Genomic DNA, 8,398 nt, shown 5'->3' on the forward strand with positions numbered 1-8,398 from the left:
AAGGTTAAAGGGAGTCGGGTCCAGAGCTCACACGGGCTGTAAGAAGTGCGGGCTCGTTCCAACAGCCGGGCCAGAAGACCTCCAAATTCATGGGGCGTTGGTACTCACAAGGGTCCTACCTTAAACCCCACCGAATGAACCTTAAAAGCAAGACCCAAGAGGATCGCACTGTTTCTAAGTAATGTAATAGCACCGAGGATATTTACAAGAATACAAAAGCATCCGGCACCCAAGAAGATAAAACCCACGATGTCTAGCTTCTCATCAAAGATTACCGGGCACACAGAGAATGCAGGAAAGCACAACCCGTAACGACGAGAAAAATCAGTCCATCAAAACTGATCCTGGACGACACAAGTGAAAGAACTCATAGGCACGGACACTGGACCGGTGATAACTGATGGAACATGGAAGGTTGAAAAGGCTGAACCAAACGTCTGGAGATTGAAACTGCGATGTCTGACGGAGGGGTAATGGCCACGCAGTGGGCGAGTGGGCTTGAAGACACGGCCATCCCAGATGAAACCCAGAGCAAGACAAGACCGGACACAGTAAGCAGATCTTGCTTATTAAACCCGGAGATGACTTCAAGAGGCCAAACGCGTACACAGAATCGGAGCTTCCAAAGTGATGGGGCGAGGAGGAGATGGAAAACATATTTGAAGAAGTTATGGCCAAAATGTTTTCAAATCTGGGCTTCCCCGGTGGCGCAGTGGTTGAGGGTCCGCCTGCCGATGCAGGGGACGCGGGTTCGTGCCCCGGTCCGGGAAGATCCCACGTGCCGCGGAGCGGCTGGGCCCGTGAGCCGTGGCCGCTGAGCCTGCGCGTCCGGAGCCTGTGCTCCGCAGTGGGAGAGGCCGCGACAGTGAGAGGCCCGCGTACCACAAAAAAAACAAACAAACAAAATGTTTTCAAATTTGATGACAACTATGAATGCACAGATCTCAGACACTCGAGAACCCTGAGCACAAGAAGCATGGAGACGAGGACACCAGCCGCAGACGGAAGGAAGGCCTTGGATGGGGGCCTGCAGGACCTCGGGTGCACTCGGCCCCTCCCACATCCCGCCCCATCCCCATCCCCCCCAAACCTGGGTCACGGGTCTCCCCACTGACCCCACGCACGCTTTCCCACTGACCTGGAGTCCAGGTGGATTCCGAGAGGAAGTCCGTTAGTATCCCGGCTCTCAGCCCTCCTGATTCCAGCGCTGTGCACACAGTGGGCGCCCCGTCAGCGTTTCTGGGCTCAGACACAACCTCCACCCCACACACCGCCTGGGCTGCAGCTGCACCTGCCTCCACAGGGCCAGGACCCGAGCCCTCGGGTCTACCAGAACCGTCAGCTAATCCGCTGGCTCCTTCCTGGCTCTGCCTCTGTTTTCTCGAAGCCCTGAGGGTTCTGTAAAAACTCTCAGGGTTCTTGTAACCCCGTTTATTTCTCTTAAAGCTGGCAGCCTGACAGGCTCTGGTTATTCTTAGAGCTGAATACCCGCACTTCAGAATCTTTAACGCAGCTCCTGGGTCCGAGCCAAGGCCCATTTTCCCCCACTGGAAATGAAGTAATTTTAAAATCTTTTGTCTTTAATTTTTTATCACCCAAACCACGCTTGAGGTATGGAAGCTTGGCAAGGGGTCAGAACCTGGTGGGTCACCAAGCATGTGCCAGGAGCCCCCATGCTCTGCCCAGGCTCTGATGACAGGGAACCGCCAGCCACAGAGGGCAGGGGTGGGGGGAGCCCGCCCACTCCCCTAAGTCCCTTTGGGGGGTACGTCAGGGCAAAGCCCAGCCTGTGGCACCCGGGACTCTGTAGCTCCAGCAGCCCAAGGATTCAGGGTTGCCGTCCACACGGCACCGGCTCCCTTGTCCCCCGAGGATGCGTGGACGAGGCCGGGCAGAAACGGAGGGTGCAGTCAGGCCTCAGCCGGGGCACAGTGCCCTGCCCTTCCCTGGAGGTGAAGCCCAGGTGGTCCTCCTGGGCAGGTGACCCTCCCCTGCGGGCAGGCGGGGTGAGCCCATCACTCAGTGCAGAGCAGAAGCCTGCATGGTCGAGACAGAAACGTTGGACTGGGCCTCGGGGCTCAACAGCTGTGGCCCCTGGGACCCCCGTGACCTCCTGTCTTCACCCGCTGCCTTTTCTCTCCTGCCTCACGAGGGGACACCAGCGCCCATGGCCCCAGACCCCCTGAGTCCCAGCTGCCGCTTGTCACTTCTCGCTGGGAAATAAATGCAGCTCCTGTGTCCTCCCCAAACAGACTCCGCACCTCCGTGAGGCCTCGGCGCAGCTCTGACGCCCACTTTTCAGAGCAGCCCCTGGATTCTACACGGGCAGCGCCCGCAGTGGGGCTGGGACTGGGTTTGTCTGGCTCCAGCTCTGGCTCCATCCGTCTGTGGGCGCGTTTGGGATCGGACGGCAAGGTTTGGGGGCTGAGGGCCGGAGACCCAGGTCCCAGGGCTCGCAGGGACCCCCCTCCAGGTGCAGGCACAGCGGAGAGGGGCTGGTGCATACTGCCCCTCAGAGGCAGCGATGGGCCTGGGGGGACAGGATGGCCACGCGAGGGTGGGCCCGAGGCTTCCGCTGTCCTCAGGCCCGGATGCGGGGGACCCGGGCAGTGCCTTCCAGGGCCTTCTCCTCTCCTCCCCACAGGCCTGACAGCGTGGTCACAGCAGAGCTGGCAGCAGCGGCCTTCCCAGGTAGGCGGGCAGTGGCGGACACGGCCAGGTGGGGCATCTCCGGCTGTCACTCCACGATCCGAATGAGTCATTTGTGTCGACCTCCAAACACCTCATCAGAAAGGGCAGCTCCCAGGGCTCCGGATGGGCCTTGGGTTGCACGAGGTGCCCCCAACAAGGGTCTCTGGGCACCCCCGAGGCAGCACCAAGAGGGGCCTGGGCAGGTGGAGGGGCAACCAGCCGAGGGTCCTCACCAAGCCCCTCCCAAGGCTCAGTCCCTTGCAAGGATTGTGCGTGCCAGCAGGGCGCCTCCCTGTCCCCTTGGCCAAGGCGAAAGTCCCTGGTTCCGTCTGGGGTCCTGGTCAGAAGGCAGGCAGGCCTCCAGGTGTGCCCCCCGCCCCGACCCCTCGTGCAGCTGGGAGTGTTAGCGAGCCCTGCTGGTGGCCTCAGCCGGAAAGGCCCCCGTGCACGGGCAGCGCTGGGGTTCCAGGCAGTGCCCCCGCCTGGCTCTCTGAGCTGGCACTGGCCATCCTAACAACAGCTACACACTCCTGCCAACTGGCCAACAGGGCCAGCCCTGAGGTCACCCCCAACAGGACCCCAGAACCCTCGCGTGCACCCAAGAAGGAGGTGGCGAGCTTAGACAGAGAGCGTGTCCCCGTGCACCAGCTGGGAGAAGCCAGCAAGGGACCGGATGGACTGCCAGGCTGTGAGGGGCAAAGCTAGGTGGACGGTCGAATCTCTGAGATGTGGGTCAAGCCAGGCCAGGCTCGGCCGGGCACCGGGCCCACGGTGGGACCACGTGGCGGTTGGGCTGGGCCTTGGGTAGTTTCCGAGGCCGGCAAGGGGGCCCCTGGCCAGGCCCTCTCCCATCTGCTGGGAGAAGGGCCTCAGGAACAAGGTCAGATGAGGGCTGGGGCCCGGCTCTGCGGCCGCTGCCCACTGAGCTCTCGCCGGCTCCCCCGCCGGCGCCCTTGGCCGCGGCTGGTGTGGCTGCGTGTTCCCGGGAACACCTAGAAACCGGGCTGCTTGGAAACACTGCGGCGTTGCCATGCGCCGTTTTCCTCCAGGCCGGCCAGGGAGGCCCGGTGCCCGGCTGCGGAATGCGGGCCCCCTCCCAGCGGCCCGAGCTGGCCCCCAGGACCCCCAGAACCGTGGCTTCTTCTGAAGGAACTGACTCAAGGTCAAGCAAATTCCTGCCAGCCCCAGAGGCCCTTTCTCGTCCCGCCCCAGGAACGCGGGGCGTCCGCAGCCCCCAGGCTGGCCCGAGCCAGAGGGTAGAGCGCAGCCAGGGAGGTGGCCTGTTTTCCACCCCGGGTGCTGGAATGTTCCCTGACGGTGGGAGCCGACTCCCGCGCCCCCCTCAGCTGCGGCCGCATTCCTGGTGGGAGCCCCGGCCAGCCCTGCGAGCTTTTTCCACGCCCCGGTGCCAGCACTGGCGGGCTAGGGCGGGAGAGGACGGTTTCCATGGCAACCTCACTTTCTGTTATTTCTTATTTTCTTTTTTATGGTTTCTCCAACTTTGAAGCTCTCCAGACAGTTTACAGACTGCAAGGAAGAAAAGTGTTTCCTTCTCTCCCATGTCCCCCAGCGGGCAGCAATCCCACCCCCAGAGCCGCCCCTTCCCACAAGACAAGCCAGACAGCCATGTCTTCGGAGACTAATTATTTTTAAAAGCATCCTAGAGGAAGTGAATTATTTTTCTTCTAAAAAGATAGGAAAGTATTTTGAGAAGAACCCCTGCCCTCAGCCACGCAGCCCCATCGGCAGGGTGAGGAGGCCCTGAGCCCGGCCCACCTTGCAGAGCTGGCACGTCTTCTCGGGTCCGGCCCCAGCTCTGCCCCAGGACACGGGGTGGGAGGTGACTTCCCTCACCCCAAACGCACTTATTCACCTGCACTGCACACCCAGCTCCCCAGGAGAAGGGCCTGGAGCCCCGGGCAGGGTACTGAGGCGGGGGTCCCTGGGTGGGGGTCGGGGGGTGCGGGGGATCTGAGGGCGGCGGCAGCCTGGTCCAAGTGCCCGCCTCTCGCAGGGGGGTGTGCCGTGACGTGGCCACCCCTCCATTCCCGGGCCACACGCTGCCCGCTGCCTTCAAACACCTTCGGGTCTCGGCGCAGGGCTCGGGCCAGCAGCCCCACGTCCCTGGAGGCGGCGCTGCAGCCCCGAGCTAGGGGGCTGCCCGAGGTACCCACCACTGGCTTTGATAGAACGGGCAACACCGACTTCCGAGGGGGGGCTTCTCCCCCGACCCCCGGACACACGTGGTGGCTCATCTGGGCAGCCCAAGGCGGGGCGGCCAGTGGTGGCTGGTGCCCTTCTCGACTGGCACGTCTGCACCATCCACACTCTCCCCGGGGTGAGCCCAGGCCTGGCGGTCCCAGTGCCCTGGCCACAGAGCCCTGCAGCAAAGCCGGCCCAGCAGACCCCTCGGCCCAGCACTGCCCGGAGGCCGGCCAGCCAGTGCCTGCCTCCCTGCCGTCCCTGCCTTGGAGGGTGGCTCAGGGGCCCCGCTGGCAGCCTGAGGGTCAGGATGGCTCCCAAACGAGAAATCAAGAGGCCGTAGGCAGGTGATTGGTTTTCCAGAAACCAGAGGCCGTGTCTGCAGGGACCGCTTGTCAGATTTCACAGCTGCCTCTGAAATGCACCCCCAACCGATCAGCCAGGTCTGGGGCTCGGGGGATAGAGCAGGGGACACGCCGGGAGGTCTGGGGGCAGCCAGACGTGCAGCCACGTGGAGGAGCCGGCGGAGGGGCCCGCACCTGCCAACCCCCTACTCGGGGTGCGACCACACTCCAGACCCTGGATCCAAAGCCTCCGCCCAGGGCCCCCAGATCTCCCCGCATCCACACGGGGCTGGGCTCACCCCCTGCCTTGAAGCCCACGACCTCCTCCTCTCCCTGGCTACCTGCTGCCCTCGCGGAGTGGGAGGAAGGGGGAGGGGACACCCAGAGCCCTCAGCCCCTCCCTCACCGGCACAGTCACCCCTGGACCCGAGTGGACGGGCCCCTGAGCCCCCAGCCAAGAGGATGAAGCTGCTGCTTCCCATCCGAAACGCCCTGCTGACCCCACGCCCCTCATCCCGCACCCATTTCCCTCCTATGCTTGCCATCTGCACCCTCCCCTCCCCGATGAGCACCCCGCCCCCACTTCAGCGCTCAGAGCAGGGCCACCTGCCCCAAGGGGCTCCAGGCACCAGACGTGGCCCTGGCAAGGCCCCCCATCCCCTTGACTCTCAGCCCTGGGCCCCGGGGCTTGGGCCGCCCCCCCACCTCCCGGGGAGCTCGTCTCCTGGTCTCCCCTGGCTTCAGCAGCGGTGGTGCGGCAGCCCCCTCGGGCGTCCAGGGCACCGTAGAGCTGACGTGCCCCACACCCGCTGCTCCTGCTGGGCTGGCAACTACGCAGTCTTCTGTCGTTAAGGCCCAAATCCTCCACGTCCGCCTTTGTTCTCTCTTGCTCTGTGGTCCACGCCCCCACCTCAACCCCAGCAGTCCTGCAGGTCTTCAAGGTGCATCCCCAGCTGACCCCATCTCACCCCACCCAGCACTCGCCCTGCCCCAACGTCTCTCCTCCACCAGAAGGTGACCCCACGGCTCGCTGCCCCTACTGCACCCCTGCTCCCTGCGTCCTTCAGCCAAGCTGGGCACGCTTCTGCCTCAGGGCCTTTGCACTTGCTCTTTACCTCCTCACAAGGCCTTCCCCACCCCAGCTCCAGCAACACGGCCTCCACGCTCCCTGCTTCTCCTTCGTCTTCTGCACGTGTCACGGGCTAGGACGCCGTGCATTTCACAAACGAATCTCCCAGATTCGGGCACTTCCTCAGGTCTGCACACCAGCACACCTCGGCACCTGGTGCAGCACGTGGGCTACACAAGGCACCCAGCGGGTATTTGTAAGGAACGGATGAAAGCGGAGAACCCAGTTGGTGCAGCCACTACTCCAAGCCGGGCAGCGTGCAGGCACTGGAGACAAACAGGCAGAGGAGGTGTGCAGAGCGGGGCTTTGGTGGGGGGACAGCTGGAAGGACAGACGGACGGATGGTGGGTGGGTAGGTGGACGGACTGATGGAAGTATGAATAAACAGAGGGATGGATAGATGGATGGTGGGTGGGTGGATGGGGATGGATGTAACGAGGGATGGAGGGCGCAGAGGTCCGTTTGTCTTTAGGACGTAGGTCTACGTGGAATAATTATGTTCTAACGTGAAAGGCAAGAGGAAGCTGATGATCAAAACCAATCCAGAGCACGAGAGCCCCTCCCCCTTCCTGCTTTTCTCTTAGTAGGTTTCCCACCCAATTTCCCTCGATACACCTGCCTCAATACACAGTCAACAGCTGGCAGATGGGGCAGTGGGGTGGAGCTGAGCCCCTGCAGGACAGGGGAGCTGAGCCCCGGCCCCAGGCGACCCTCCACCTCTGCTCGGTCCCGGCTCCCAGGGCAGGGGGAGAGGCTGGGCCGTGAGCCCCGCCAAGGGCCAGCTTCAGCATCAGGAACAGAGAGGAAGGACAGCCAGTGAGGGAAAGGGGGTTCCAGGACCTCCACGATGAGGGAACTGATGTAGCTCTGAGCCTGAGCCGTGGGGTGGCAGCTGGGGAGCCTGGAGCGAGCCGCATCTGTCAGCCTCTTTCTGGTTCGACGAGCTCAAGGAGCCACAGACGCTGCCAGCCTGGTCTAGCAGGGCCTCCGCCTCTGAATGTCTGTCAGGAGAGGACAGGCTGCAGGTGTCCCAGCAGTGAGTTCCCAGAAGGGGCCCGTCCCCGGGAACCCCTGACTCCTGCATCATGCCTGGGCTCCTGGGGGCTCTACCCCACCCAAAGTGCGTGGAGGCAGACGGAGGGGGTGCAGGACAGCGCCCCCTCCGGAGGGTGTGGCAGGTGAGCTGCAGGGGGCGGTGTCCACACAGGGCTGCGTGAATCCCGGGGGCAAGAGCCCTGGCCAGGACCCCATGCCCTTGAAAATCCCCTAAGACAGCTTCCTCCAGGCCCCGTCATCCACCGGCTCCACCCCAAGACTCGGCAAGTCGCTCTGCAGCTCCTTCTTTGCTTCAAGATAAAACCACACTTCTGTCAAAAGAAAAACAATGAAAATGATGTTTCAGTTTAAAAAACAAAAATGCTGGAAACAGAAGCAGCTGCTGTGTTTCCCACACACCCGGGTCAGCAGGCACCGTCTGGGGTTGAATTCCAAATCAGCACCACGATTTTCAGTCCCCAAACCCGGGGCAGCAAGTTCAAGGTCGCCACCCCACAAGGACGACGCGGGCCTCCCGGGACGTGGGGCGGGGGCTGCCCACCGTGCGTGCCCCCGCAGACTTGGAGCGAAGCTGGCTGTTCAGTCGGCAGCCTCTGCAAACACAGGGCCCACGAAACCTCCTACTTTCCGAAGGCCCGAGGGCAGGGGCTGCTTGGAACCCAGGAGGTGGGGTGGGGGCAGGACGGACCCAGGTGAAAGGCGCTGTCCCCTGCCCCTCCCCTCGTGCCCACCCGCTGCCAGGAGTCCTGGGTGGGGGGCAGGCACCGCTCCTGGCCGCGCGCCTGAGCCACGGCCCCAGGGACCCACCAGAACTTCAGCTGAAGATCAGGGTGTGCTGGGGGGGCGGGTTCAGACACCAGAGACACCGCCCCCAGCCCGTTAGGACCCCCAGTCCTCACACTGTGTCCCACAGACAAATCTGTAGAAAATCTGAATTCTCAAAAAAAAAAAAAAAAAAAAGGGAGGGGAAGCAGAA

General features: G+C 63.0%; 1 long non-coding RNA gene across 1 annotated transcript in view; it reads right to left on the reverse strand.

Moving 5' to 3' along the window:
• Positions 1-5,833: 5,833 nt before the first annotated feature.
• LOC112409909 (uncharacterized) overlaps positions 5,834-8,398 on the reverse strand; it is a 5,159-nt gene continuing 2,594 nt past the window's right edge. The window contains exons 2-4 of the long non-coding RNA XR_003005273.1: positions 8,230-8,352; positions 7,822-8,015; positions 5,834-7,733 (exon numbers count right to left, since the gene is read on the reverse strand). This is a non-coding gene — a long non-coding RNA (uncharacterized LOC112409909). The remainder of the gene's footprint in view (positions 7,734-7,821; positions 8,016-8,229; positions 8,353-8,398) is intronic.

The sequence above is a fragment of the Neophocaena asiaeorientalis genome, unplaced genomic scaffold (genome assembly GCF_003031525.2).
Source record: "Neophocaena asiaeorientalis asiaeorientalis breed wild unplaced genomic scaffold, Neophocaena_asiaeorientalis_V1.1 scaffold489, whole genome shotgun sequence".
NCBI lineage: Eukaryota > Metazoa > Chordata > Mammalia > Artiodactyla > Phocoenidae > Neophocaena > Neophocaena asiaeorientalis.